The following is a 24,485-nucleotide window of genomic DNA, read 5'->3' as shown; positions in this document are numbered from 1 at the left end:
ATGTGTGTGGTACATGTGTGCTTGTGTGTGCATGAGTTGGAGAGCTAAAAGGATAATGAGAGCCCTCAGGTGAAGAATTAAATATATTTGTCCCTACAAGGTAAAAACTTTCAAGGGCTTAACCCAGGAGAGTTCTCTAACATTGCTCTCTAACTCCACGAAGAAGCCCCAAGACTCTCAGCATTGACAGGAGAACTTTGGTGACAGTCCCTAGAACAGAACCACAAGGAACAGGGAAATGCCCCTAAGTGACTCAGGATTCCTTTTATGTGTTTTAAAATATACACAGACAGTAGATTCTGTCAAGATCCTGACATGTTCCCCTGGCAGGTTCCCTTTTTAGTTAAAGAAACGGCCCGATGGAAGAGGGACAGAAATAATTTCAGATGAAAATGCTGAGATGGCCCCCAAATGAAAGAGGATCCATGATCAGAATACAGCGGGTCCCCAGATAACAAGATGGGGAGAAAACCCAGAAAGTCTGATCTTTTTAATGCAGATTCCAGTTTGCATTGGGAAATCTTTCCCCTCCTCTTTTATTTTGGAAGAAGGAAATGAGAAAGGGAGAAAGAAAGGGAGGGAGGAGTGTGGGAAAAAGAGGGTTTGTAATGAATTTCACATGAGGACAGGCTGGGACCCCTTCTGCAACCTCATCTCCTTCCACGCTCTCTTTCACTTTATGGTCCAAGCACATCATAGTCCCCTGAACTTGTGTGTTATTTCAAACACCTGTGATTTTACTTGGACTGCTCTGTCTGCCTTCGAATGCCTTTTCTCTCCTTTTTGTATGGCAAAATCCTTCTCCTTCTCTTAAATCACTTCCTCTAAGAGAATCTTTCTAATTACTTTTTCCCAGTCTGTGGAAGGTGCCCTCCCCTGTGGTCCGATGGTGTCCTGTGCTTATCTCTATCATGACACTAGTTATACTGGATTGAAATAATCGCTTCTGATTCTGTTTTCCAATTGGACTGTGGGCTCCTTGAGGACAGGAGGATCTCGTACTCATTTTTGATTCTCTAGTGACCAGCCCAGCACCTGACACACAGTAGGTATTCAATAAATCTTTGCTAAGACTCCTGCAATAATTTCCAGTGGAGCATGTGAGGAGAAAGATTAAAGGAAAAAATCCGGAGGTACTTGTGGCTGAGTGACAAACAAGCACAGAACAAGCAAAGAACAAGGTGGCTAAGTGGGATGGCAGGGAGGGTCTGTACAGTTCTGACTCCTGGGTTTCTCCTTTCAAACACTGGAAAATTCAACAACCATAACATGAGGTTAAAAAAACTAGATGAGATTAACAGGAGATTAGTGTGGCAGAAGAAAAGATTAGTGAACTTGAAGACATAGCAATAGAAACTATCCAAAATTAAATAAAGAGATAAAACAGAATTTTAAAATATTAACAGAGCATCAGTGAGCTGTGGGATGAATTCGAACAGTCAAATATAAGCTTAATTGGATTCCCCAAAGGAGGGGAGCAGAAAAATGCTTCAATAAGGGTTACAGAGCCAAGATTTCAGAGCTAGTTTAAATAGGAAAATCTACTGAAAGCAAATTGGAATAAGCAATGGTAGGAGACATTGCTTCAATCGTTCGTATGTATAGGCCAGCAGGTATATGTTTTATAGATCAATGAGCCCATTTAAAGAGTCAAGAGCAGGGCATAGAAGCATAGCACTCAGATTCCTTTTACTTTTTAGGAAGAGTTTGATCCATATCTGCTCCCATCAAATTGAACAACTCCCTCTTGAGCATCTCATTCTGCAGAAATAGGACATTTCCATTCATTGCTTAGGTCACTCACCTGACCCTTTCTTCACTTGTCTTTGATGCTCTGTTTGTTACACTGAGAAGCACAGACAACAGTTCAGCCCTTCTTTATCCTCTCCTGGTTTTTTGATGTAATACCAGCTGACACATATCAGATATCCTGTGTAAGGAATATCCTAGAAATTACAATGACCCTTTGCTCCTCTGTGGCTGTATTCTCTAAGGCTGCGTGTTATTCAGGGTAGGCTAGGCTTTCCTGTAATAAAAAAAAAAAAGCCTTAAATTCCAATGGATTGACACATAAAAGCTGATTTATTGTTCATTCAAAATCCACTGCAGGTCAGTCAGCTCACTGGGGTAGTCCCTTCCAAGATCATTCGGGGATCCAGTCTGCTTTCTTCTTGTGGCCATCACTAGGTGCATTCAGGGCTGCCACTGCAAGGGAAGAGAAAGATGGAGCATTGGGCAGAAACTGTTACTACCTTAGCTTGCAGGTAACACACACCACTCTACTCTTGGTCTATTGACCAGGATTAGTCACTTAAAGGGGGCTGGAGAACAAGATATAGATGAGCACTAATAATTTCAAACAGAGCAGTGTTCCTACATTAAATACATAGAATACAAGTATTTTGGATGTTAATAACTTAGAATTCTAAAGTTTTTAAAGATTATATGGTATAGCGGTGCTTGTGATGACCATGTACCTCCCTTTAGCCCTCTGATTTCAGCACTGTTGTAGTGGACAGTTCTCTGCCCCATTGTCAGTGTCCCATATGAAGAGTCATGAAGTCTCTCCATTCTGCTTTTCCCAAAGCTGGAGAAGGCTTAGCAACTGATCAACTCAGAAGTACACGAAGGTTCAAGTCCCTTAGGGTAACTTCTAAATAATGAGGGATATGAGTCAGTGGATAAATGCCTAAGCTTTTTTATCCTCCAGCAGGACAATTCTGTGATGCATTCTACATGAATCTTTAGGGGGTCCTCAGCAAGACTAAACCCCAATTGTCTAGAGCAGTAATGACTTCATTAATACACTCTTGACTGGTTTTCTTCTCTGTCCTGCCTCTTTTTTCCCACTCCCTCACTTCTGTTCTCTGAAATCTCTCAATAAACTAACTATACTCCAGTCCTTATCCTAGTGTCATCTTTTGGGGGAAACACAAATATGGTAAACACAAATATATGGTAAAATAAATTTGAAAAATATTGGGTTAGCTGTAGTTAAACATGTTTTCTATGTTACAAGAGTTTCAGCGCTTGAACATGCTAATGTTAATTATGACTCTTCAAGAGGAGAATATAGAACTTTGAGCTTCCCAAACCCAGATTATAAACTTTTACCTCCAAGGCAAATTGCAGAATTAGCACTCCATGAAACACATGTTAAGGATGCTTGATCTAAAGTTTTTACAACTTTTATTATTTTTGAATAAAGAAAAATATTAAAAATTTTAAAAGGTGTAGAAGAATAGATAGGGGAAAGAAAAAGATTTTAAAATGTATCAAAATATGAATATCTCATTTTGTAACACCAATAAGAAAAGGAATATTGGCTACAACGTTGGTACCTGGCCTCAAGAAGGAAATGTCCAGTGGCAGGTCCCAAGAAGGGGCATGAAATGGCCAGATATTCCTTGGAAAACTTCCTGCAACTTCTGTTGGAGAATGGAACCATGTGCTCTTTAGTTGACAAGAGCAAACTCTTCTCTCCTCCCCCACCCCCCTTAATTACTGTGCTGGATGGTGAAATTAAACTCAGCAGGTAGGCAGCTCCTATACAGATTTCTGGAGCTATCTCATGCTCTGGTTAATTGTGTCAGCCTGTGGAGGCTGATTAGCATAATTAATCTTACCCTGTGATTACCTTGAGGAGGAAGAAGTTCTGAATGCACAGGTGGGATGTGCTGAATGAGCCACTGTGCCTATCTCTAAGTGACAAGGAAGCATGGGCTGGAAAAGGTATGAGAACCAGAGCTAAAGTCATTTGGGTGAGCATGGAACTGGTCTTCATGGGATAGGAGAAAAGAGGAGAGGAGAGGCAATTTGCACAGGTTGAGACCCATGGGCCAGGATGTGTCCACATATCTTTATATTTTTGCAGAGTTTCAGATCTAGTCTCTGCTAGGAGCTCTCTGAGGACCAGGTCTTTGTCTTCTACATTTCCTAGCGTTCTCTCATCATTTGGTGCGGGGATGGACCTCCTATAAGTTTTGGGTCAAGTAAGATATTTAGGATAAGATGGGAAAAGCAAATAAAAAAGAATAGGATGGAATTTGAGGAAGAAAAGAAAGTATTATATTGGAAAAATGGAGGAAGATAGCAGGTTGGGTAGATGGATGGGTAAGTAGATGGAAAGATAGACTGATGTGTGGCACTGACCATGTGCCGGGCTCTGTGCTATAAAGCAGCTCCAAATCTGCTTTATATATAGGATCTTGTTTAATCATCACAACTCACTACACCCATTGGCTCTCAACTTAAAGATGCATGAGAATCACCAATAATGCTTGTTAAAATGCATATTGATCAGTTGCACCTAACAAGATTTTAGTTCTATAATCTTCAAATAGGAGCTAGGAATCTGCACTGTTAATAAGTGGTCCAGGTTGTTCCCATGCAGTTGGTCCTAGGACCTCACTTTGAGAAATGCTCTTTACTGAATGAATGAATGAACATAACCTTTGAGGCAGTTATTATACTAATCACTTTAGAAAAGTAAAGAGTGAGGAGCAGAGCAAGAGAGTAGCTTGTTCAAGCTCTCACAGGTAAGATTTGAGGGTATATATGTCCCATATTTGCCCTCCCTGCTGTAGGAGACATTTAGGGGAAGTTATAAAAGAGATCCTCCATGCTCTTCAGCCCATTTTATTAGTGTGGAAAAGGAGGCAGAGGCCAAGGAGGATGTACCCAATTTGAATAATTCCTTCCTTCATTCATTCAACCAATATTTTAAGCATGTACCCTGTGCCAGACATTGAGATTGTGATAATGAACAAAAAAAGACATGATTCCAGCCTTTTTGGAGTTTATGGTCTAGAACAGATAGACATGAATGAGAATAATCTCACAAATACAACCTTCTAAACTGCTCCAAATATTTTTTTACAAATACAGTGTTTATGGTGTTACAAGAAGATGTAATAAGGGGCCCTGACCTGGCCTTGAGAGTCAAGGAAGGATTCCTATTTGAGTTGGTGTCTTCAGTATGAGTATGAGTTAACCAACTGAACAGGGTAGGAGGGAGAGCACTCCAGGCAGTGGAAAAAGCAGTTACAAAACTCTGGGAGGAGAGGGAGCAGAGGGCTTGAAAATCTGAGAGGATGCGAATTAGGCTGGAGTATCTTTAGAGCTACATTTCTCGGGAACCAGAGTATGGTCTGGGTAATCAGACAAGGCACATCTCTAGCTAAGAAGGATGGAGACACAACCATGGTTTGGGGGTGGGGAAAGGCAAAACTATCTTAAGGCAGGTCTATATGTCAGAGAAACTAAATCGGAAGGAGAATCTGACACGTCAGAAGCTGGTCTGGAACGTAAGGAGGGTCTAGGAGAAGAAGTTTGGGACTAAGCTTGTGAATGAAGTGAGGGTGTTAGGGACCTGTTTATTTGATGCCAGTTGCAAAATCCAGGGGCTTAAAGGAGCCCTGTGGGATTAAACAAGGCTTTTGAGGGGCACATCATAAAGGAGGATGGAAAGACAAATTCCCGCCAGTCCCATTGTCCATTATAATGCAAACGTCTGCTTTTCTCTCCCACCCCAGAGCCTGACAGCCATTTTGGCTAGTTAATCAATACACGAATACTGAACATCCACAATGTGTCAAGCGATATGCTGGGCAGTGGTTATACCGCAGTGAACAGAATAACTAGCTCAGTTACCGCCTCCATGAAGTTTACAGAAAAATGGGAGAGACTCTCATTAAGTAAATAATTACAGATGTGATCAGTGTGATGAATAAATAGGACAAGATAATGAGAATTTCACCAGGAACCTCACCTAGCCTGAGAAGTCAGTGGTTGGGAGAAGAAGGGGGTGCTTTGAGGACATGATGTTTAAACTGAGACCTAAAGAATGAGGAATGATTAGGTGGGTGAAAAGTGGCTGGTGGGGTGGGGTAGGATGAGTGCATGTAGGGAATGCACAACTGCATAGCCCCTGTGATGGTAGGTACTGCAAACAACACAAGCCACTGACAGAGGGTGTGTGTGGCTCAAGAGAAAAGGTCCATTGAGAGAATAAACCAAACAGGTCACGAAGGTTTGGACCATGTGGGGGCTTGCAGCCATGGCTCACTGAGTGACTTTCTTCCAAGAGAAATGGGTGAATATTGACAGATTCACACCAGAAAATGGCAAGAGCTGGTATTTTTATTCTCCAGCGTGCTACATCTCAGCAGAGCATAGGAAAGGCATTCCTGTTCCAACCAGAGGCTGTGCCTCACCTCAAGGGAATGGAAAGTATCCAACAGCTATAAGAAGGAAGAAAATGCACAAGTGTCTGGACTCTCATGCGGCTGTGTGACTCTGAGCAACTCACACCCCCCTTCATCTGTTCCTCCAGCCACCAAGCCACTGCGCCCAGTATCAGTAAGTATTTGTTGACTCATTGGAGATAAATATACTTGCTTTCCAGCCACAACCTTTCTCTAGAGTGGAGCTATTTTTTCCGCTTTAAAAGGCCTCTTGAAATACTAGAACATCATTTAAAAATGAAATCTTGCTGTAGATTGATATGTTCCAGTATTCCACGAGAAGGGGAATAAAACCACATCCTTTTAAAACCTGATGGAAGAACAGGGAGAATAAAACTCTCTCAGTCTAACGGTGGGAGTGAGATGAGTTTTGTTGTGATATTAGTTGCTGATACATTTCTCTGTTCTTTTGAAGGGAAATAAAATACTCTCAAGATTAGCGACGCGTATAAGCGGAGAATTTCTGGAGCATTCACACGTGCAATGTGTGTTGCAAGTCTTCCTTTCTGAATCGTTTTTGCTTTTCAGTTGAGGGATTCTTCTAGTGGAGACAAATGAACCGAGTATTAGGCGAATAGGGAAGAAAGCAGGAAACACAGCTGGCGACCCATGATTCCACATGGGAGTAGGAGAAGTGAAATGAGACAAGCTTCACATCGTGCTGCCCCCTTGGCTCCATCCGGCAGTGCAACCACTGGAATCTATCAGTAGAGAACCATTCTCCAAATAAAGGGGCGGGAGACTTGTTCAGTTTAAAGGTCAAATAGCAAATCATTTAGGCTTTTGAGGCCATGCAGTTTCTGTGGTTGTAGAGTCAAAGCAGCCATAGGTAATACACGAACGGGTTCGCCTGTGTTTCAATAACACCACTTATAAATACAGGTGGTGGGCCACGTTTGCCCCGTGACCTGTAGTTTGCTGATTCCTACTCTAAATCACCTCAGTGGCGTCGCCTTCTTTCTCAAGAGGCAGAGAGAAAGCAGAAAGGACTGGGGGAGGTCAGCCATATGTGGGCTTGAACCTGGCTCTATCTTTAAAGGCGTCTGATCTTGAGATAAATGACTCCAGCTTCTTCAGTCTCTGTGGTGGGCATGTGTTGTAGTTGCTGCCTAGCCTCCCCTCCTCCTTCTTGAGATAACAAGATCACAGGTTTTTATGGGCTGGGGATCTACCTCTCCACCACTCTCAACCCAAGTGGTTCTGGTGAAGAGGACTCCATTCCTGGATCCAGAGGTGAATCATGTGACCTGGGACACAGCGACCAGGTCACCCCATCCTCCTGGCTTCAGCGCTTGGTTCAAGATGGACACATGACCAAGTCAGGCCAATCAGAGTCAAGGGGATATATTCTAAGACCTTTGCTTGAGTTTGGAGGGCAGCATGCTGGAATAACCAAACCTAGATAACCTGGAAGCAATTACTCAGGATCTGCAAATGCAGCCAACACAGAGGACAGCAGAGCCAACAGAGAGAGACTGAGTCCTGATGTCACCATTTGAGTCCTGGATCCAATTGGACTTGAAGCCAAATCTATGGGTGGATTTTTCAGTTTCATGAGCAAATTAATTTCTTTTGCTTAAGCTAATTTGAATTGGATTTTTAGTCCCTCGTCTCCAAAAATATTCTAATCCATAATCTCCTAATCCACCTCAATTTCCTCATCTGTAAAATGGTAAGAGTGATGCCTGGACAATACAGTGTGTTCTGATGAGGAAATACATGCGAAGCTGTACATAAAGCATGTATCACAGAGCGCTAAAGGTAATTTGGTGCCTGCAGTGACTGCTGTGGTTTCCCATGAAATCTCTTTCTTAGGACCAAGGCATTTATTCCCCAAGCTGTCAAGAGTTTTAGCTTCTGGGGACTCATAGCTTAGTCTCTGCCCTGGACTTGCCATTGTTTATACCTCTGCTAGGGGTAGCCCACATCCAATAAATGGTCAGCAGGGGCGTGCAAATGCCCAGTCCCTGTGTGTCAATTTGGGACAATCCTGAGGGGGCATCCTAGCTCCACAGCTCCCCATAGTACCACCAGAGGCCTCTGTTGTTCTGCTCAATCCTTGTCTCTTACTCTCTCACGGATGCTGTTCCTAAGGTCACCCCCTCAAATCAACCTGGCCAAAGATGGTGGCATTTTACCTTCATGCCCCACACCCCACTAGAGATCCCGTCCTTGCTGGACAAAATCTTGTGCCCTGGACTTTTCCTTTGGCCTCCAGATCTACCAGAAATGACCTGCACCATGTACATCACCATTTGAAAGATGATTCCTGGGGTTATTCTGTGCTTTAGAGCAGTGGTCCTCAACCAGGGGCAATTATGCCCCCCGAAGACATTGGGCAATGTCTGGAAACATTTTTGGTTGTCACAGCTCAGGGGAGGGGATGCCACTGGCATCTAGCGGGTGAAAGCCAGAGACGCTGCTGAATATCCTACAGTGCACAGGACAGCCCCCCATAGCAGATAATTAGTTCTCTGTCCCCAAATGTTAATGGTGCTGAGGCATAGAAACGCTGCTATAAAGTTAATAGCTAACAGCAGCATTCTCTTTGATAAAAGGTTATGTTTTAGAATGCGGCTTCCATTATCCTTTATAAAAACATCTTTGATCACCTGGATCCATAAATATCAACGTTAGAAGGAGACTACCCACCTATCTGAGAGTTCATGAAAGTCTTTATCTAGATGTAGGACTTCATACATTTTTTAGGTCCTTATTTTTCTCAACTGTAAAATGGAGATAGGAATAGAACCTACCTAGAACTTTTGTGAGGACTGAAGGATATTATATGCATGAATCCCTTAGCAGAGTGTCCAGTACATAGTAGGCACTCAATTTCAGCCACCATTATTATCTTATTATTATTGTTAGTCACTGTGAAAATTTTCCAGTTGCTCTACTAAGGGGAAGTGGATCGGCAGTTTTGGGAATAAAGGAGGCAATTTCAGCTTGGACCAAAACAAAATATAAATGAAGTCCCAAGAAGGATGCTTTAGCCTGAGACAAGGAAGTCTGGTTCAGACTCCAGTTACAGAGTTGAACTGTATATCTAAAGCCTCTGAGCACTTAGACCAAGATGGAGAGACCTGAGTGGGGAAAATACAGCCTGCCCTGGTTTTGTGGGGTTGTGAGTTTTGGACTAATCTTGGACGAAGCTTAGCAGCCATCCATGAAGAAGCCATGGTAAGAATGATGAAATCTACCAAGTGCAATTCTCAAACTTTGGAGTCCTCTACTAGATCAGGGAAGGCTTTGGTAAATTCTTCCTGCAAATGGGGTGATTATTATTTACAGCTCCCCTTTATTAAACCCTCACTAAGTGCCAGGCAGTACACTAGCTGGAAAGCTTCTGCTATTCCTCACAATTACTCTCTAAAGGAAGTTAACAGAGTTAATAGAATTATGCCCATTTTACAGACAAGGTAACAGAGGCATGGAAAGTTTAAATGAGGAAACTGCTATGTAATTCTCACAACACACATATAGTGGGGTGAGCAGAAAGGAGTACGTACTTTGAGTCTGGGAGAGCTTAGACTTTTCTTTCTATTAATTAGCATTCCTTTAGGGCATAAGGTAACTAGGAAAATAAAAATAAAAAAAGAACAACCCTGTCAACTAAATAGTGAAGTAATTAGATGAAAGTCAATATTAACAAGCTTCTGTGATTCCAGGGACCCTAAGGCAAGGATTCAGAAGCCTCTGCTACTTAGCAATTTTGTAGACTTGTGGCCTGTGGGGAAGGGATGTGACATAGGAATCGATTCTTGGCCAGCTGATTAGTTGCTCAATATTTCCTGAGCAGCCAACAGTCCTGTCCCAGCCAGAACCATGAGGATGCTGCAAACAGTAACAGGTTAAATACAGAATCTGCTGAGAAAGCTCTTTTTTAAGGAAATAGAGCCCCCTGCCCTATACATATACACAATTTGCAAAGAGCGTTTTCTCTGCTTCTCGACCTTGGCTAACCAAAGCACCAAGCCAAGTAGAGGATCATCACTCTCAGCATAGTTGACATTAAATTCCCTCATTTCTGCAACTGGAGAGGGTAATGGAGCTCAAGGGCAGGTCTTCAGAGAGTAAGTCAAGCTGTCCAACCAGAACGGGCCCAGGAATCTCCCTAGACTCTTCTCTCTATTTCAAGACATTTAAGCAGTCTATCTCCAAGTAATATCGGTTCTACCTCTACTTTCCTTCTACTGCCCACCTAGTCCTCTCCCTCCCCTTACCAAAAGAGTTAGTTCCCATCCTCAATTTCCTAGAAATGTTGCAACATCTTCCTAACTGGTCACCCAACTCTGTGCTCATTCTTCCTGATCCATCTACCCTTTACAAGAAAGCCATGGTGAACAATCTGCAGTTTTGATTATACCATCGTCCTGTTTAGATGGTCCCAATACAATAGGGTAAAATGAAGCTCCTTAACATGACATAATATGCTCTGAAATCTAGGCCTTACCTACCTTTCCAGCCTCATGTCTCACCCCCTCTTCCTCCAGGCCCCCATTATATTGAGTGATTTTCAGTTCCTCAAATTTCTTTACATTTATACATGCTGTTTCTTCTGTCTGAATTACCTTTTCCTTCCTTCTCCAAGCTGAATAAGATTAAACAAGGTTTAGTTTTACTCATTTTTTAAAGACTCAAGGGTTAAAAATCCCCTGGATTGAGTCAGGCACTAATCCCTCTGCATTTCTGTGGCCTCCTCTTCTTACCTCTTGTGGTGATTTAATCCTATGTCCACAAATTCTTTGACATGCTTCCCTTCGAAATGAAGAACCTAATTCCCCATCCCTTAAATGTGGACCAAATATAGTGACTTGCTTCTAACAAATACCATGTGGCAGAATTGATGGAGTATGACTTCTGAGGCTAGATCATAATAGATATCTCTGCCCCCTCCTTGCCCCTTCTTGGACCACTCACTCTGGAGGAGGCTGGCTACCATGTTGTGAGGACACTCAAGAGCCTGTGGAGAGGCCCATATGGAAAGTAATTGAGGACTCCAGGCAACCACAGCAACATGTGGGTGCGCCATCTTAGAAGTGGATCTTCCAATGCCAGTCAAACCTTCAGAAGACTGCAGGCCAAGCAGATATCTTGACTACACCCTCATAAGAGATCCTGAGCTAAGCTATGCCTGAATTCCTGACCCACATAAATTGTAGCATAATACATTGTGATCTTAAGTCTCTAAGTTTTGGGGTCATTTGTCATGCAGCAATAGATAACTAATACATCTCTAGAGCCCAACTGCCTGGTTCAAATCCTGGCTCTGCCTCCAGCTAGCTCTGTGACTTTCAGCAAGTTACTTCATTTCTCTGTGCCTCAGTTTCCTCATATGTTAAATGAAGGGAATGGTGTTAACTGTTTCCTAGAGTTATTATGAGGATTGAGATAACGCATATAAACTACTTAGCTCAATTCCCTGCACAAAGTGCTTAATAAATGCTTGATATTGTCATAGAACCATCACATTCTACTGTAATTGTGGTTGAGATGTCTCTTCCACTAGAGTGCAGGGTACTTGAGGGCGATGTCTAAATCTCATTCTTTTTTGTCACCTTCTACCTAACACATGGATCCGTACCCTATGTGAATGGTAATAATCAAACGAATGCCTTTCAAATTTCTTTTGGAATCAGGAACCAGTATAGCATTGCAGCTAGGAATTTGGAATCTCAATAGGTTCCAGTCAGGGCTCTACTTAAAGCTACCTCTTGTAGCTGTGTGACGTTAGGCAAGTTATTTAACTTTGCCAAGGTTCTTGTTGCTCATCTGTAAAATGAGGATTATATTAAGATTAATCTCAGCATTTGTTTGGATTATCAATTGCTGCATGGAAAACTATGTCAATACAGAGGTATATTAGTCAGCGTTCTCCAGAGAAACAGAACAAATAGGAGATATAGATAGATGTAGATACAGATATATAGAAAGAGGTTTATTATGAGGGATTGGCTTATGTAATTATGGACACTGAGAAGTCCCACAATCTACTGTCTGCCAGCCAGGGGCCCAGGAGAGCCAGTGGTGTAATTCATTCTGAGTTTGAATGCCCAAGCGCCAGTGTCCAATGGCAGCAGAAGATGGATGGCCCAGCTCAAGGAGAGAGAACAAATTCACACTTTCTTTGCCTTTTTGTTTTATTTGGGTCTCAATGGATTGGATGATGCCCACTCCCATTGGTGAGAGCAATCTTCTTTACTCAGTCTACCAATTCAAATGCTAATCTCTTCTGAAAACCCTTACACAGACACACCCAGAAATAATGTTTTACCAGCTATCTGGAAATCCCTTAGCCTAGTCATGGTCACACATAAAATTAACTATCACAAGAGGCTTAAAAGCCATTTTCTTGTGCATCTACAATCTAGTCAGAGATCAGTAGGGAAGGCTTCTCTATGGCTACTCCCCTTTGGGCCAAGGATCTCCTTCTAAGATGGGTCATCCTCATGGTTTCCAAGTTGATGCTGTCTATTGGAAAAGTTCAACTGAGACGAAAGGCTGGGGACCTTGGTTTCTCCCCATGTAGACATCTTTAGGTGTCCTAGGTTTCCTCACTGCATGATGGCTGGGTTCAAAAGTGACTGTCTCAAGAGAGAAAGCCAGGCAGAGCTATATCTCCCATTATGATGCAGCCATGGAAGTCACATAGCATTATTCACCATACTCTATTATCCTAGACAGTCACGCAAGCCACCCAGGTTCAAGGGAAGGGGACATAGACTTCACTTCTTGTTAGGAGTGGCAAAATTCTGTAGGGCATGTGGAACAGGAAAATCCAAACTATCATGGCATTATTGTGAGAATTAAATAAGATAATGAATATAAAGTGCTAAGCTTGGTATCTGGCACAGAGTATATATTTGATAAATATTTGTTAGGTGAATGATAGATGATAAATTCCACTTTTCCTAAGGGACTAGACGATGTGCTATTTATCTCTATATCACCTGTGTCCAGCGCACGGCAAGACACATAGTAGGTGTTCAATAAATGTTTGTTGGATAAATGAACACATCAATAGGCCTGGAACATAGTAGGTACTCAACAATTATTTGTTGGATGGGTAAATACTTTGTCAGCAAAGTGAATTTACAGTTCTTTAGAGATTCACTAAACCTGGAGGGTCAACTCTCTTGGGTTCAGCCACCAGGAGAGTGCCTCAGCTAGTCTTTGAGGACATTAAGGACTGCCTAAGAGAGACAAGTGTGCCCAGGTTGAGAGAGCTGTCATAACTCCAGGCTTGGGTTTTCATTAACATTAATGCTACCTCAGCAAGGGCACGTCCTTCATTTGCCAAATATTTTTGGAAAAATCAAAGTTGCCCTGTTGCTCTTTTGTTTATTGGGTAAATGACATAGTGAGAAATGGGTTACTGCCTGAGACAGCAAAAGACACAAATGGAAAGCTAAGGGTGGCCTAAAAGGAGCAATGAAGACAGGATGGTTGTGTTCATGCCACATTGAGGAGCTGATTGGGAGAGAGTGATGGTTCTGGAAAGCAAGTCCAGTTTCTCTGAATGTGGAATGGGATTTACTTCAACTCTAATCATGGTCTGCATCATTATAAATCCAGACCAACTGCAGTCAACCTAAGATAACTCATACCAATGAGAAGATAGTTAATGCCCATAATATGGACCTCACTTACCTTGGGCCACATCATTGCTAGACCCATTAGTTCTCATGAGCTTCTCTTGTTCTCAGATACCTTCCTGATAAGCCCTGTTACATTCTTTTAAGTATCCAACAAGTCTATTGGAACCTATACCATATGACAGACACTGCACTTGTCCCCAAAATAGAAATTACTGGAAATTCATGGGCTTTGGAGGAAACAGTTATTCTTGCATGCCAGCCCTGATCCTGGCATTTACCAACTGTCTGACACTGGACAACTCACATAACTTTTAAAATTGAGCTTTCTCATCTGTAAAATGGGACTAATATGATGGATCTTGGGGACTTGTACAGATTAGAGAAGTGAGCATAAATTTTTCAGCATACAATAAGCAATCAATAAATGCTAAGTCTTTGGGCCGGCCCCGTGGCTTGGCGGTTAAGTGCGCGCGCTCCGCTGCTGGCGGCCTGGGTTCGGATCCCGGGCGCGCCCGGACGCACTGCTTCTCCGGCCATGCTCGGGCTGTGTCCCACATACAGCGACTAGAAGGTTGTGCAACTATGACATACAACTATCTACTGGGGCTTTGGGGGAAAAATAAATAAATAAATAAATAAATAAATAAATAAATGCTAAGTCTTCATATTATTATTATTGTGACCCTAATGGTACCATTCTTCGCCTCAAGGCACTCACAGAGGTGATACATTTTGAGGTTGTTTATGTGCGTTCTGTTTATGTAACAATAGACACCATCTCCAAGAGGGTCTATACCTCTCCTTTGGCATCTTCCATGAATCCAGCGTTGCTGGGTATGCAGTAGACACTCAATTATTGCCCACTGAATATGCAAATATATACGTCTAAGGATCATATTAATAATCATATGGAGCTTGATACTGATGGTAAGGATATCTAAGGACACAAACTTGTTTCTTTCTCCATACTCATTATCTTAAGGTAGAGTAGCTTCCAATGGCGAGATATCAGCACGATGCCTTTCTTTTGCTTCTTTGCTTCTAAGTTAATTGTGTTAGAACACCTCCAGTAAGGTCTCCAGACATGATATGTAGAGAAAATCACAGCCTAATATTAGCAAACTCCAGGCTGGAAAAGGTGAAGAAGAATGCATATTTCCCTCTCCTCTGAAATATAAACTTTCTCTATCTGATACATAAACTCCAATGATTTCAGCTTTTGATGTATGGCCTGGGGCACCAAATAATCTGGTTATGGCTTATTTGGAAAAACAAAGGAGATAAGGCCCTCTGAAAAAAAGAGAATGAAAAATCAATAGGCTAGGACATCTCCAGGCAAAGGGTGAAGGTTCTACACTAATTTATCTTGTTTCCCTTGATAATACTCCCTTTACATCCTACTCCCCTTGTCATATGTCTGGTGACATGACCATGGTGGAAGGAGGGTGGAATTAAGTGAGGGAGAGTGAAGCTTTGTTTTGCAAAGTCTTTGTAAAATCCTCTCTCCCTGAGGCATGCCTAGACCAAGACTGCTTGACTCATAAGGCAAGGGCGTATGACAAGAATATCTAAGATCCTTCCAGTCAAAGAGTCTCCATAATTTTTATATCCCATGACCCCAAAAGAACCACAATTGTTGGAAGGAGAGGGTGAGCCATAATAGAATAAGTGTCCTCAAGAGGTTTTTCTTATTATTCCCTTTGTTTCCTTCAGATATGCTTCTTCAACAGGCTGACTGTCAGGATGAGTACCTCAAAGTTGGAATATGTCTTTATTATCCATTACTGTATCCTCCGTGCCCAGCACAGAATATAAAATATGATAGGTGCTCAGTAGGTTACTTCATCCATTCATGGAACAAATATTTATTGACCTTCTAATGGCATGACATTGTCCTTGACATAAATGAAGGAAAGAATGAAGGAAGGAAGGAAAGAAGGAAGGAAGGAAGGAAGGAAGGAAGGAAGGAAGGATGAAAGGAAGGAAGGGAGATGACAAGCGAGGAATTTTTCCTAAGGTCTTGCCTATAGAGGCCCTAGTCATATTTCCTATTTCTCATATGGAACCATTACTTCATTAAATTTTCTTCTTGTTTCTCAGGTAAATTACTTGGACTTTCAGTTCCTGTTTAGGGGCTGTCCTAAGCATAAAGGGTGGCAATAGGAAGTTTTGGAAACTGTTTATTGGTAGCTGAGTAACCAACACAAAGAAACTCAGTTCAAGACGAATCAATATTATAGATGGTAAAATGTTCTGCCTTGAATAAAAAGGACAAGGGAGAACAAACAGCAGCTGGAAGGGTGAAAGGCCAGACAGAACTGGTATCTGTATAGAGAATCAGCCAAAGGGAGGTATTTAGAAGTATGTGCAGGGTCCTTCTTTTTATGTGATGACATGGGGCAGGTAGGTGGCTGCGAGAGTTTGATAACCATATAATTAGAGGGAACAAAGTCCCCACAAGGACGCTTTCATTTCTGACACCAATTGCAAGTTCAAGGGGTCCCCAAAGCCACCCTTAGTTTTGATAATTTGCTAGAAGGATTCATGGACCTCACTGAAAGCTGTTATACTCATGGTTACAGTTTATTGTGAGGAAAAGATACAGATTAAAACCAGTCAAGAGAGGAAGTGCATGGGCAGAGTCTAGGAAAAGTTTCAAATGTGGAGCTTCAATTGTCTTCTCTCCATGGAGCAAGGGACAGCGTGACTTTCCCAGGACTGGTGTGTGACCAAATGCACAGAATATTGTCAACCAAGGAAGCTCGCTTGAACTTCTAGGGTTTTTATTAGGGTTTGATCACATAATGCTCATGGGACAGATGTTCTGGAGTTAGAACTGATAATGTGGAGCTTGCCATTAGTCTTCAGTTCCCTCATAGGTGGAACTGATATTCTATGGCGCAAAGCCTCCATTATAAATCACACTTTTAGACCATCTGGTGGCCAGGGTCCCCAGGCAAAGGCACTTCTATTAAGACTGACATTTCAAAAGTCTAGGGATTATATCCAGTAGCCAAGGACAAAGGGTAGACCTCTCCTTGGGTAAGATTAATTCTTCACTGCACAGTGGTCTTAAAGAATCGACATTAGCATCCCGGAATTGCTCCAGTGAATCATTCATTCATTCACTTCTCTCTGCAAAATACTGTGCTGGGCTCTGTAGGGGACATGATTCTCGCATTGACTCAGATGTGACCAATAATGGGAGACATGGAGCAGGTGGAAGATGGAAAAGTGACCTAGCTAGCTAGAGAGGATAACACTAGAGAGGGAAACAGTAAACTTCAAGTGCACAGTCTAAGGGGAATGGTACTCTCAGTTCTTACTCCAGAAGAGTGAGAACGAGAAAGTCCAACCATGTGACCAGGGGGTGGTGACAAATCATTCACATCCGTAGGAAACAGGAAAAGAGGAGTCACTGGCCAGATGTTTATCCCATTTTCTTTTCTTTTCTTTTTCCCCCCCATTTTATTTTCTGCCTAGCACTTACTACATCTGAAATTACCTTCTTTACTTATTTTTTTTTCTTTAGTATTTGTCTCTCTCAGTAGAATAAGAGAAGATGTTTGTTTGTCTTTCTCACCACTCTAGTCCCAGTTCCTGAAAGAGTGCCTAGCACAAGGTAGGCACTCATTATTCATTTGTTAAATGAGTTTTATCCCAATCCCATGCCACAAGAAGGATCTCTGAACTTTCTACCTACGGGGCTTAGGTTTCCCCCGCTAAATCAAAGAGAAACTCACAACCACCAACAGGGTGTCTAGCTCCATATCAACACCCGTTCCTTCTTCCAGCAGGGGAGTGATGCACTGTATTAAGGGAAACAAGAGGCTACTGGAGGTGTGGTTCATCTGTCCATTTAGACCCGCTTGAAAGCTGAGGGGTAATTGTAGATGCAAACCTGCCACATTTAACTGTAAAAACTCCATATTGAGTTTATAAAGAATCGGGCACTTAGCTTCATGTTTTTACATCAACACATGAAGGCATTTTGCAAGGGGTTGAATGAACATAATTATCAATTTCCACATGTGTATTACAATTCAGCTGGGGTCAGGCAAATGCTCCTGCTGACACAGGCTGTTGACAATGGCAATGAGCACTTCCACTCACTGCTCTCATCCGTGTGCAAATTTGTGTCACTTTCTTATGATGCCATTTTATTGATTTCCACATAAATCCCTGGTGAATGCAAAAGGCTGAAGCTGCACTTGAAATCAATCCAATTGGGGATGGGGGACAAAACAGAATTTGACTTTGCTTTCTGTAGAGGAAATTAGAAGTACATTTTGATGGTGAGGTGTATAAATTGGTACGGAATGACTTGGGAGCAATGCAGAGGTGGGCTTCTTTTAGTTACTGGGACATAAGAAATTCAGACAAAGGCTGGGGCCGGAGATGATACAAAATATTGAATAGCAGAAGAATCTTTTGTTTTGGAGAGGAAACGTGTACTAAATTATGTATATAAAATGAATTTGGATAAATTGTTGATAAAGGTATAATTATGTAGTTATATATATTTGGAAATATTCTGGTGTAGAAATTGAATGGACTAAAATAGCAGAGTTAGAACATTATTTGGGCAGTAAGGTAGAAAAGAGATAGCTGATTACATTTTTCTGGTAGCGATAATGAGGTGAGCCAAGATCACAGGTGGAATTCAACCAAGTGGAGTGGAGAGTGCTACTAGGGGTGAAAAAATAGGTTAAACTCCAAATCGCCTGGCTCTGACAACTCCTTTCCCTCAGGTTAATGCCTTTGTAATGAAGAAAGCCACATGCCTAGAAGTATAGAGTAATCAGGGGCAGGACAACGTGGGTCCAACAGCTCCAGTTTGGAAGAAGGTCTAAAGTGGAGTATCAAAGACGCATTCTCCTTCCTTCTGTCCATTCCTACTGATCCACATCCAACGTCTAATGTCACTTAATGGACTACCAGGCACAGTGTGGCTTCTTTTCCTTGAGGCAGTGTCTACACGGGCATCAGAGAAACTCTGCCTGCATTTGAATCCCAATTCCATCACTTACTATCTGTGTGACTTTGGGTAAGTTACTTTCTGACTCTTTTGTCCTCTTCTGTAAAATAAGGATGATAACCCACATCTAGAGTTATTGTGAGAGTTCAATGAGTTTGTACAATGCCTGGCATGTAGCAAGCAGTCATCAAACATTTTGTATTATGATATGTAATAATTTTTTTTACGTGAGCCAACACCACAGCATGGCCACTGACAGATGAGTGATGTTCATCTGTGCCTGGGAACCGAACCTAGGCTGCCGAAGCAGAGCATGCCGAACTGAACCACTAGGACACAGGGGCTGGCCCATGATATTTAACACTTTAAAGGCAGGACCCACGAATGTGAGTCTGGGTGGAAAGTGTCAGTGAAGGCAAAATCCCTTCCCAGTGCCTCTCATACTCTGCCAATCTCTTGGTCCTTTTTCCTCTTGCCTGAACCTTTGCCCTCCATTTTCTCCTTAGTTGTTTACATTGAAAAAGTTTCTCCTTCAATTCCAAAAACAAGCAAGCAAACAAACAAACACTTATAGGGAAAGAGGGTGTACAATGGTTTTGGAAACTTCAACTTTTATTAACTGTGCATGGGTGGTCAAACATGTCCTGTAGGGGGAGCCATTCCCCTTCCCTCTTGTCTTCTTAGAACCAGGCTCTAAAAGAGAAAGTTCTGCCCTCTCAAAAGGATGAAGTAGATATGGTTGCCATCTTGTTACCTCTCATTGGTACTCCTTGAAGGGGGAAGAGTTTCTTATCTGATTTATGAGATGAGAGGATTATAAGATAAGTTGGACCAGCCTTCTCTATTGGAAAGAATTAATGTGCTAAAGGCACCTCTGTACTCTTGATGAGTGAGGTGACCTATGGTCTTTCATGCAGCCAGTTGGACAACAACCAGTCAGACCTAAACCTTCCCCTACGTGGCCCTTATATAATTTAGCAATTGGCATAAAACAAAGTACCTTAAAGCGTAGGCTTAAAACAACAACCATTTCTGATTTTTTTACATGTCTATGGACTATCTGAGTAGTTTTGCTAGTTTGGGTGGGCTCATTCATGCATCTTCAGTCAGCTGGAGGATTAGCTAGGGGCTGGCTGGTCTATGACGGCCTTGCTCTGCTCCACGTGTCTCTCATCCTCCAACAGGCTAGCCCAGGCTTGCTCTTGTGATGGAGGCAAAAATCTGAGTGAGTAAAGATTTTATTTATTTATTTATTTTCCCCCCAAAGCCCAGTAGATAGTTGTATGTCATAGCTGCACATCCTTCTAGTTGCTGTATGTGGGACACGGCCCCAGCATGGCTGGAGAAGCAGTGCGTCGGTGCGCGCCCGGGATCTGAACCCGGGCTGCCAGCAGTGGAGCGTGTGCACTTAACTGCTAAGCCATGGGGCCGGCCCAATCTGAGTGAGTAAACCTAGTTGTACAAGAGGACGAGAACAGACCCCCACATATTTCAAGCCTCTGATTGCATGAAGCTTGCTATAATCTTATCTTACAAAACAAGTCACCCATCTGCGCCAGAAAACTACAGAATGACAGGCGAAGTGTGTGGACACAGGTAGGCCAGTCATTGGGGCCATTAATGCAATCAATTACCCCAGTCCCAAAGTCTGCAATATGGGAGTTGGGATATACACAGTTTGCAAAGGTGAGAACAAACAGTCTTACCTGGGGAGGCTAGGACAGCTTTATAATAGAGGAGATTCTTGAGCCAATCTTTAGAAGAAGAGCATGTATTCTCTAAGAAGAAGGGAGTGAGCAATCCGGGAAGAGAGCACAGCTCACGCGGAAGCTCAGCGGTTGACACAGCTTGGTGCGTTGGAAGAAATGGCAGTAGCTCAGCTGACTAAGTACAGAGGTGCCTCCTGAAAGGTGAGGTTGAGCTAAATAGCTTATGTTTTACCTTACTGGAAACCACCGGAGGTTTTTGTACTGTTGAATGGTGTGATCTGCCTTTTTTTAGAAAGCTCACCCTGTCCAAGGGCTAGGGAGAGGAGGAAGAGCCTTACACTCACCTGATCTACAAGTCAGGAGACTTTTGTTGTTAAATAATGCTCTTTCCTCCACCCACTCCATTTTGTTTAGTTCTATTGTTCCTGTCGGGAACACAGCTTAGTGATTTAATTCACAAACTTGGAAGCCAGCTCTTTTCATAGTCGTCAGACAATAACATACCCGGACTCTCGCCACTAGAAAAAAAAGGAAAAGAAGAACACCAGAAATAATGGCTGGAATAAGAAGTGAGGCCCCAGTTCAAGGCTCTTTCTTGCATTTTCATCCTGAAGCATCTATAATTAGACTGGGGAGAAATGATTCCTTTAATTCATGTTATTTCGTGCAAGATCGTTAGCAGTATTCAGTCCTATCTTTATTACTCCTGTGCACGCTACCTCTGTAACAGTTGAGAGCAACAATGGGGTTTTACTTATCTTCAGGAAGCCAGCCCATTCTTTTGATGAAGGAAAAATGGCCCCAGCCCCAGGTTGCCATAGACACTGGAGAAGGCTGTCACCAGAGCCACAGCACACCTATTTCCTGGTGACATGCAGAATTAGAGGTACTGGGGAGTCAAAGGGAAAACTAGCCTGATGAAACAAAGGGTCCCTTCAGCTCCTCCTGACACACTGTTTGCAGAAGCACCTCCCACCCCCGTGCCCCTTCTCCCTCTCCCTGCCTCCCTGAAACCAGGTGAATGATTTGAATTCCAAGGATGGAGGCAGTAATCTCCACGCTTGGCTCAAATTCATGTACAAAGCAAAGACCTTCCTTAAACCAGGTGAGTGGCTTCCTGCGGTTTCAAACTTCTTGACGTGCCTATAAGCCCTGAGAGATTTGTCACCTGCCTATGTCTCCACACTCCTCAGTCACTCAGCTACTGCCATACTGTCTCCTTTGAGTTCATAAATATGAAAAGCATTTTCCCACATAGGGCACCTCTGTCCTGTCCCCCTTCCGAAATTCTCTCTCTCTTTCCCTTTGTGTGGCTGGCTCATTCTTGCTCCCCAGGTCTCAGTTGGAAGGTTACTTTCCACGGAGACCATGCCAGACCGTTATATCTAGAATAGTTCCCCCACCTTGGTTATTCTCTATCATATCATCTGGTCCTTGCCTGGTAATTTTCACAATCTATAATTATCTTTTTTTTACTGTTTGTTTATTTGTGGCTGGTCTCCCCCATTAGGGTGCAAGTCACATAAAGGCAGGTGCCTGATTGATGTACGTGCTTATCTCTGCCTGGTTTCTTCCCAAAGCAGACGCTGAGGCACGGATTCAAACGGTTTATTTGGGAGATGAAGGAAGTGCAGTTGGGAGATGGGAGTGAGACAAGGAAGGGAAGGCAGCCAATGAAGGGCTGTGTTAACAAGTTACCATAGACTGATGGCTTATAACCAACTGGAATTTACTGCTCACAGTTCTGGAGGCTGGAGGTTTGAGATCAGGGTGCTAGCCTGGTCAGGTTCTGGTGAGATCCCTCTTTCAGGTTGTAGATGGTTGACTTCTCCTTGTGTCCTTATATGGTGGAAGGGGAAGTGAGCTCCTGGGGTCTCTTTTATAAGGGCATTAATCCCATTCATGAAGCCTCCACCCTTATGATCTAATCACTTCCCAAATCTCCCAAATACCATCACATTGGAGATTAAGTTTTAACATACGAATTTTGGGGGACACAAACATTCAGTCCAGAGCAGGTGTGTTATCAAGTGAGTTACCATTGGGACGACTAGGGTATAATCCTCCTGGGGATCTCTAGGAGCCAGCGTAGAACACACACCTCAGAGTTGCCCCACCTGAGGAGCGACAGAGCTGTGGTAGTTACACACCAGCTCCCATCAGTCCTTGAGGGCTGTTCCCACTGAGCAGGAAGTCTCCAGCACTGTCAGCCTGCCATGTCCATGGGCAGAGCAGGCCCTGGTGGCCAGAGAAAATCTTCAAGTGAAGAGTTGTGGATGCTAGTGCTGAGAGTTGGGTGGTGTGTACCACACTGATAAGGTGTAAGAGGAAATGGAGGGGACACTGATAGCATCTGTTACAGTGCTCTAGAGACATCTTTTGAATGAATACATATTTGCTATGCCTTTTGCTGTGGCTACTATCTGACCCTCAAGAAATGTTCAACCTATCAGGTCAGACAACTAGCACACATCAAAGAAGAAAAAGCACACATTTGGGGCTCAGGCAGAGCTGGGTTCAAATCCAGCTGCATGACCTTAAACAAATTCCATGACCTCTCTGAGTCTCAGTTTCCTCACCTGTAAAATGAGGATAATAATTCCTACCTCACAGGATTATTGTAAAATCATAGAGATGGTGTAACCAAGTTCATAAGTGTGTCTGGTGTATAATAGGTGACCAATAAATCTCATTCTCTTCACCATGAAATAGCAGCAAGTTCTACATGGCAGTGTGTGGTTAAGGGCTAGATTGGACAACAAAACTAGGAGACCCATGAAAGCCAGAGTGGTCATGAATGGCTTCTAGAGGAGGTAGATATGTTTTGAAGAATGGGTGGGGTTAGCATGGATCAATGCAAGATGGGAGACCCTGGCTAAGAATAATATCCAACTCTACTTATCAGTGGCTCATCATGTCTTAGATCCGGTGGGAGGCACTTTGTGTATGTAATTCCTCATCTGCCTACAATATAACCCTGTGAGGTAGGTATTATTAACCCCCTGCCCTCAACCCTGAAGATGAAAAAACTAAAGGATAAGTTACTTATCTGAGGCCACTCAACAAGTATGTAGCTGAATATGGACTCAAAGTAAGAATTGTCTTTGGAGAGCTTTGTAGGCAACAGTGTGGTTATTCCCAGAAGGTACCTACAACATAAAGGTGGGGGTAGGACATGTGGGTGAGAGCAACTGAACAAGAGTGACAAAAGCCACGTGGAAATAAGGGGCTGGCCAAAAATACTACGGAAGAAAGTCAAGTGTAGGCTTTATATGATTAAAAGGATGCAAGAGTCAACACGCTGTAGTTTTTAAATTGAGGTGAAACTTACATACAATGGAGTACACACATGTTGATGCTACAACCCAATGAATTTGCATCTCTGTATACACCCATGTAACCACCACCCAGATCAAGATACAGACTGTTCCAACACTCCAGAAGGTCCCCTCATGCCGCTTTCTAGTCAATAGCTCCTCCCTATCCCCAAGAAATCACTCTTCTAACTTTCGTCACCAAAGATTAAATTTTTAAAGTAACATCTCTTTAATGGTTAAAAGGAATACATGCTTGTTGTAGAAAATTCCTACAATGACAAACAGATAGAAAAGAACAAGTTAAATCACCCATAATCCTACAGCCCAGAAGTAATCACCTTGAACATTTTGGTCTATTCCTTGCTGTTTTTATTGCACGTTTTTTATTTTAACTTGAGACCATACCATATATTCAATTTTATATTCTGTTTTTTTAATTAATCTTTAGGACATAAGCATTCTCCCAGGTTAATTACAAATTCTTTGTAAACTTCATTTTACGTGGTTTCAAATATTCCATTGAGGAATTCAGCAAAAAGTACTGACCAATTTCCTAGATGTTGGCTATTTTAGTTTGTTTCCAATGTTTCGCAGTAATGAATGTCTTTTTCCAGAAAGCTGTCTGGGTTTCAGGC

The 24,485-nt window shown here is 42.5% G+C and overlaps 1 long non-coding RNA gene across 1 annotated transcript; it reads right to left on the bottom strand.

The window, feature by feature from the left end:
* Positions 1-2,063: 2,063 nt before the first annotated feature.
* On the bottom strand, positions 2,064-20,661 carry LOC147913565 (uncharacterized). Its single transcript, XR_015556437.1, has 2 exons — positions 20,531-20,661; positions 2,064-2,205 (listed from the first exon to the last, which is right to left on the bottom strand). It is a non-coding gene; the product is annotated as an uncharacterized LOC147913565 (long non-coding RNA).
* Between the last annotated feature and the right edge of the window lie 3,824 nt (positions 20,662-24,485).

The sequence above is a fragment of the Ceratotherium simum genome, chromosome 26 (genome assembly GCF_057802395.1).
Source record: "Ceratotherium simum simum isolate JZ-2026a chromosome 26, ASM5780239v1, whole genome shotgun sequence".
In the NCBI taxonomy this organism is placed as follows: Eukaryota; Metazoa; Chordata; class Mammalia; order Perissodactyla; family Rhinocerotidae; genus Ceratotherium; species Ceratotherium simum.
The sequence above is the reverse complement of the archived record's forward strand: the minus strand, read 5'-3'. Positions and strand labels throughout refer to the sequence as shown.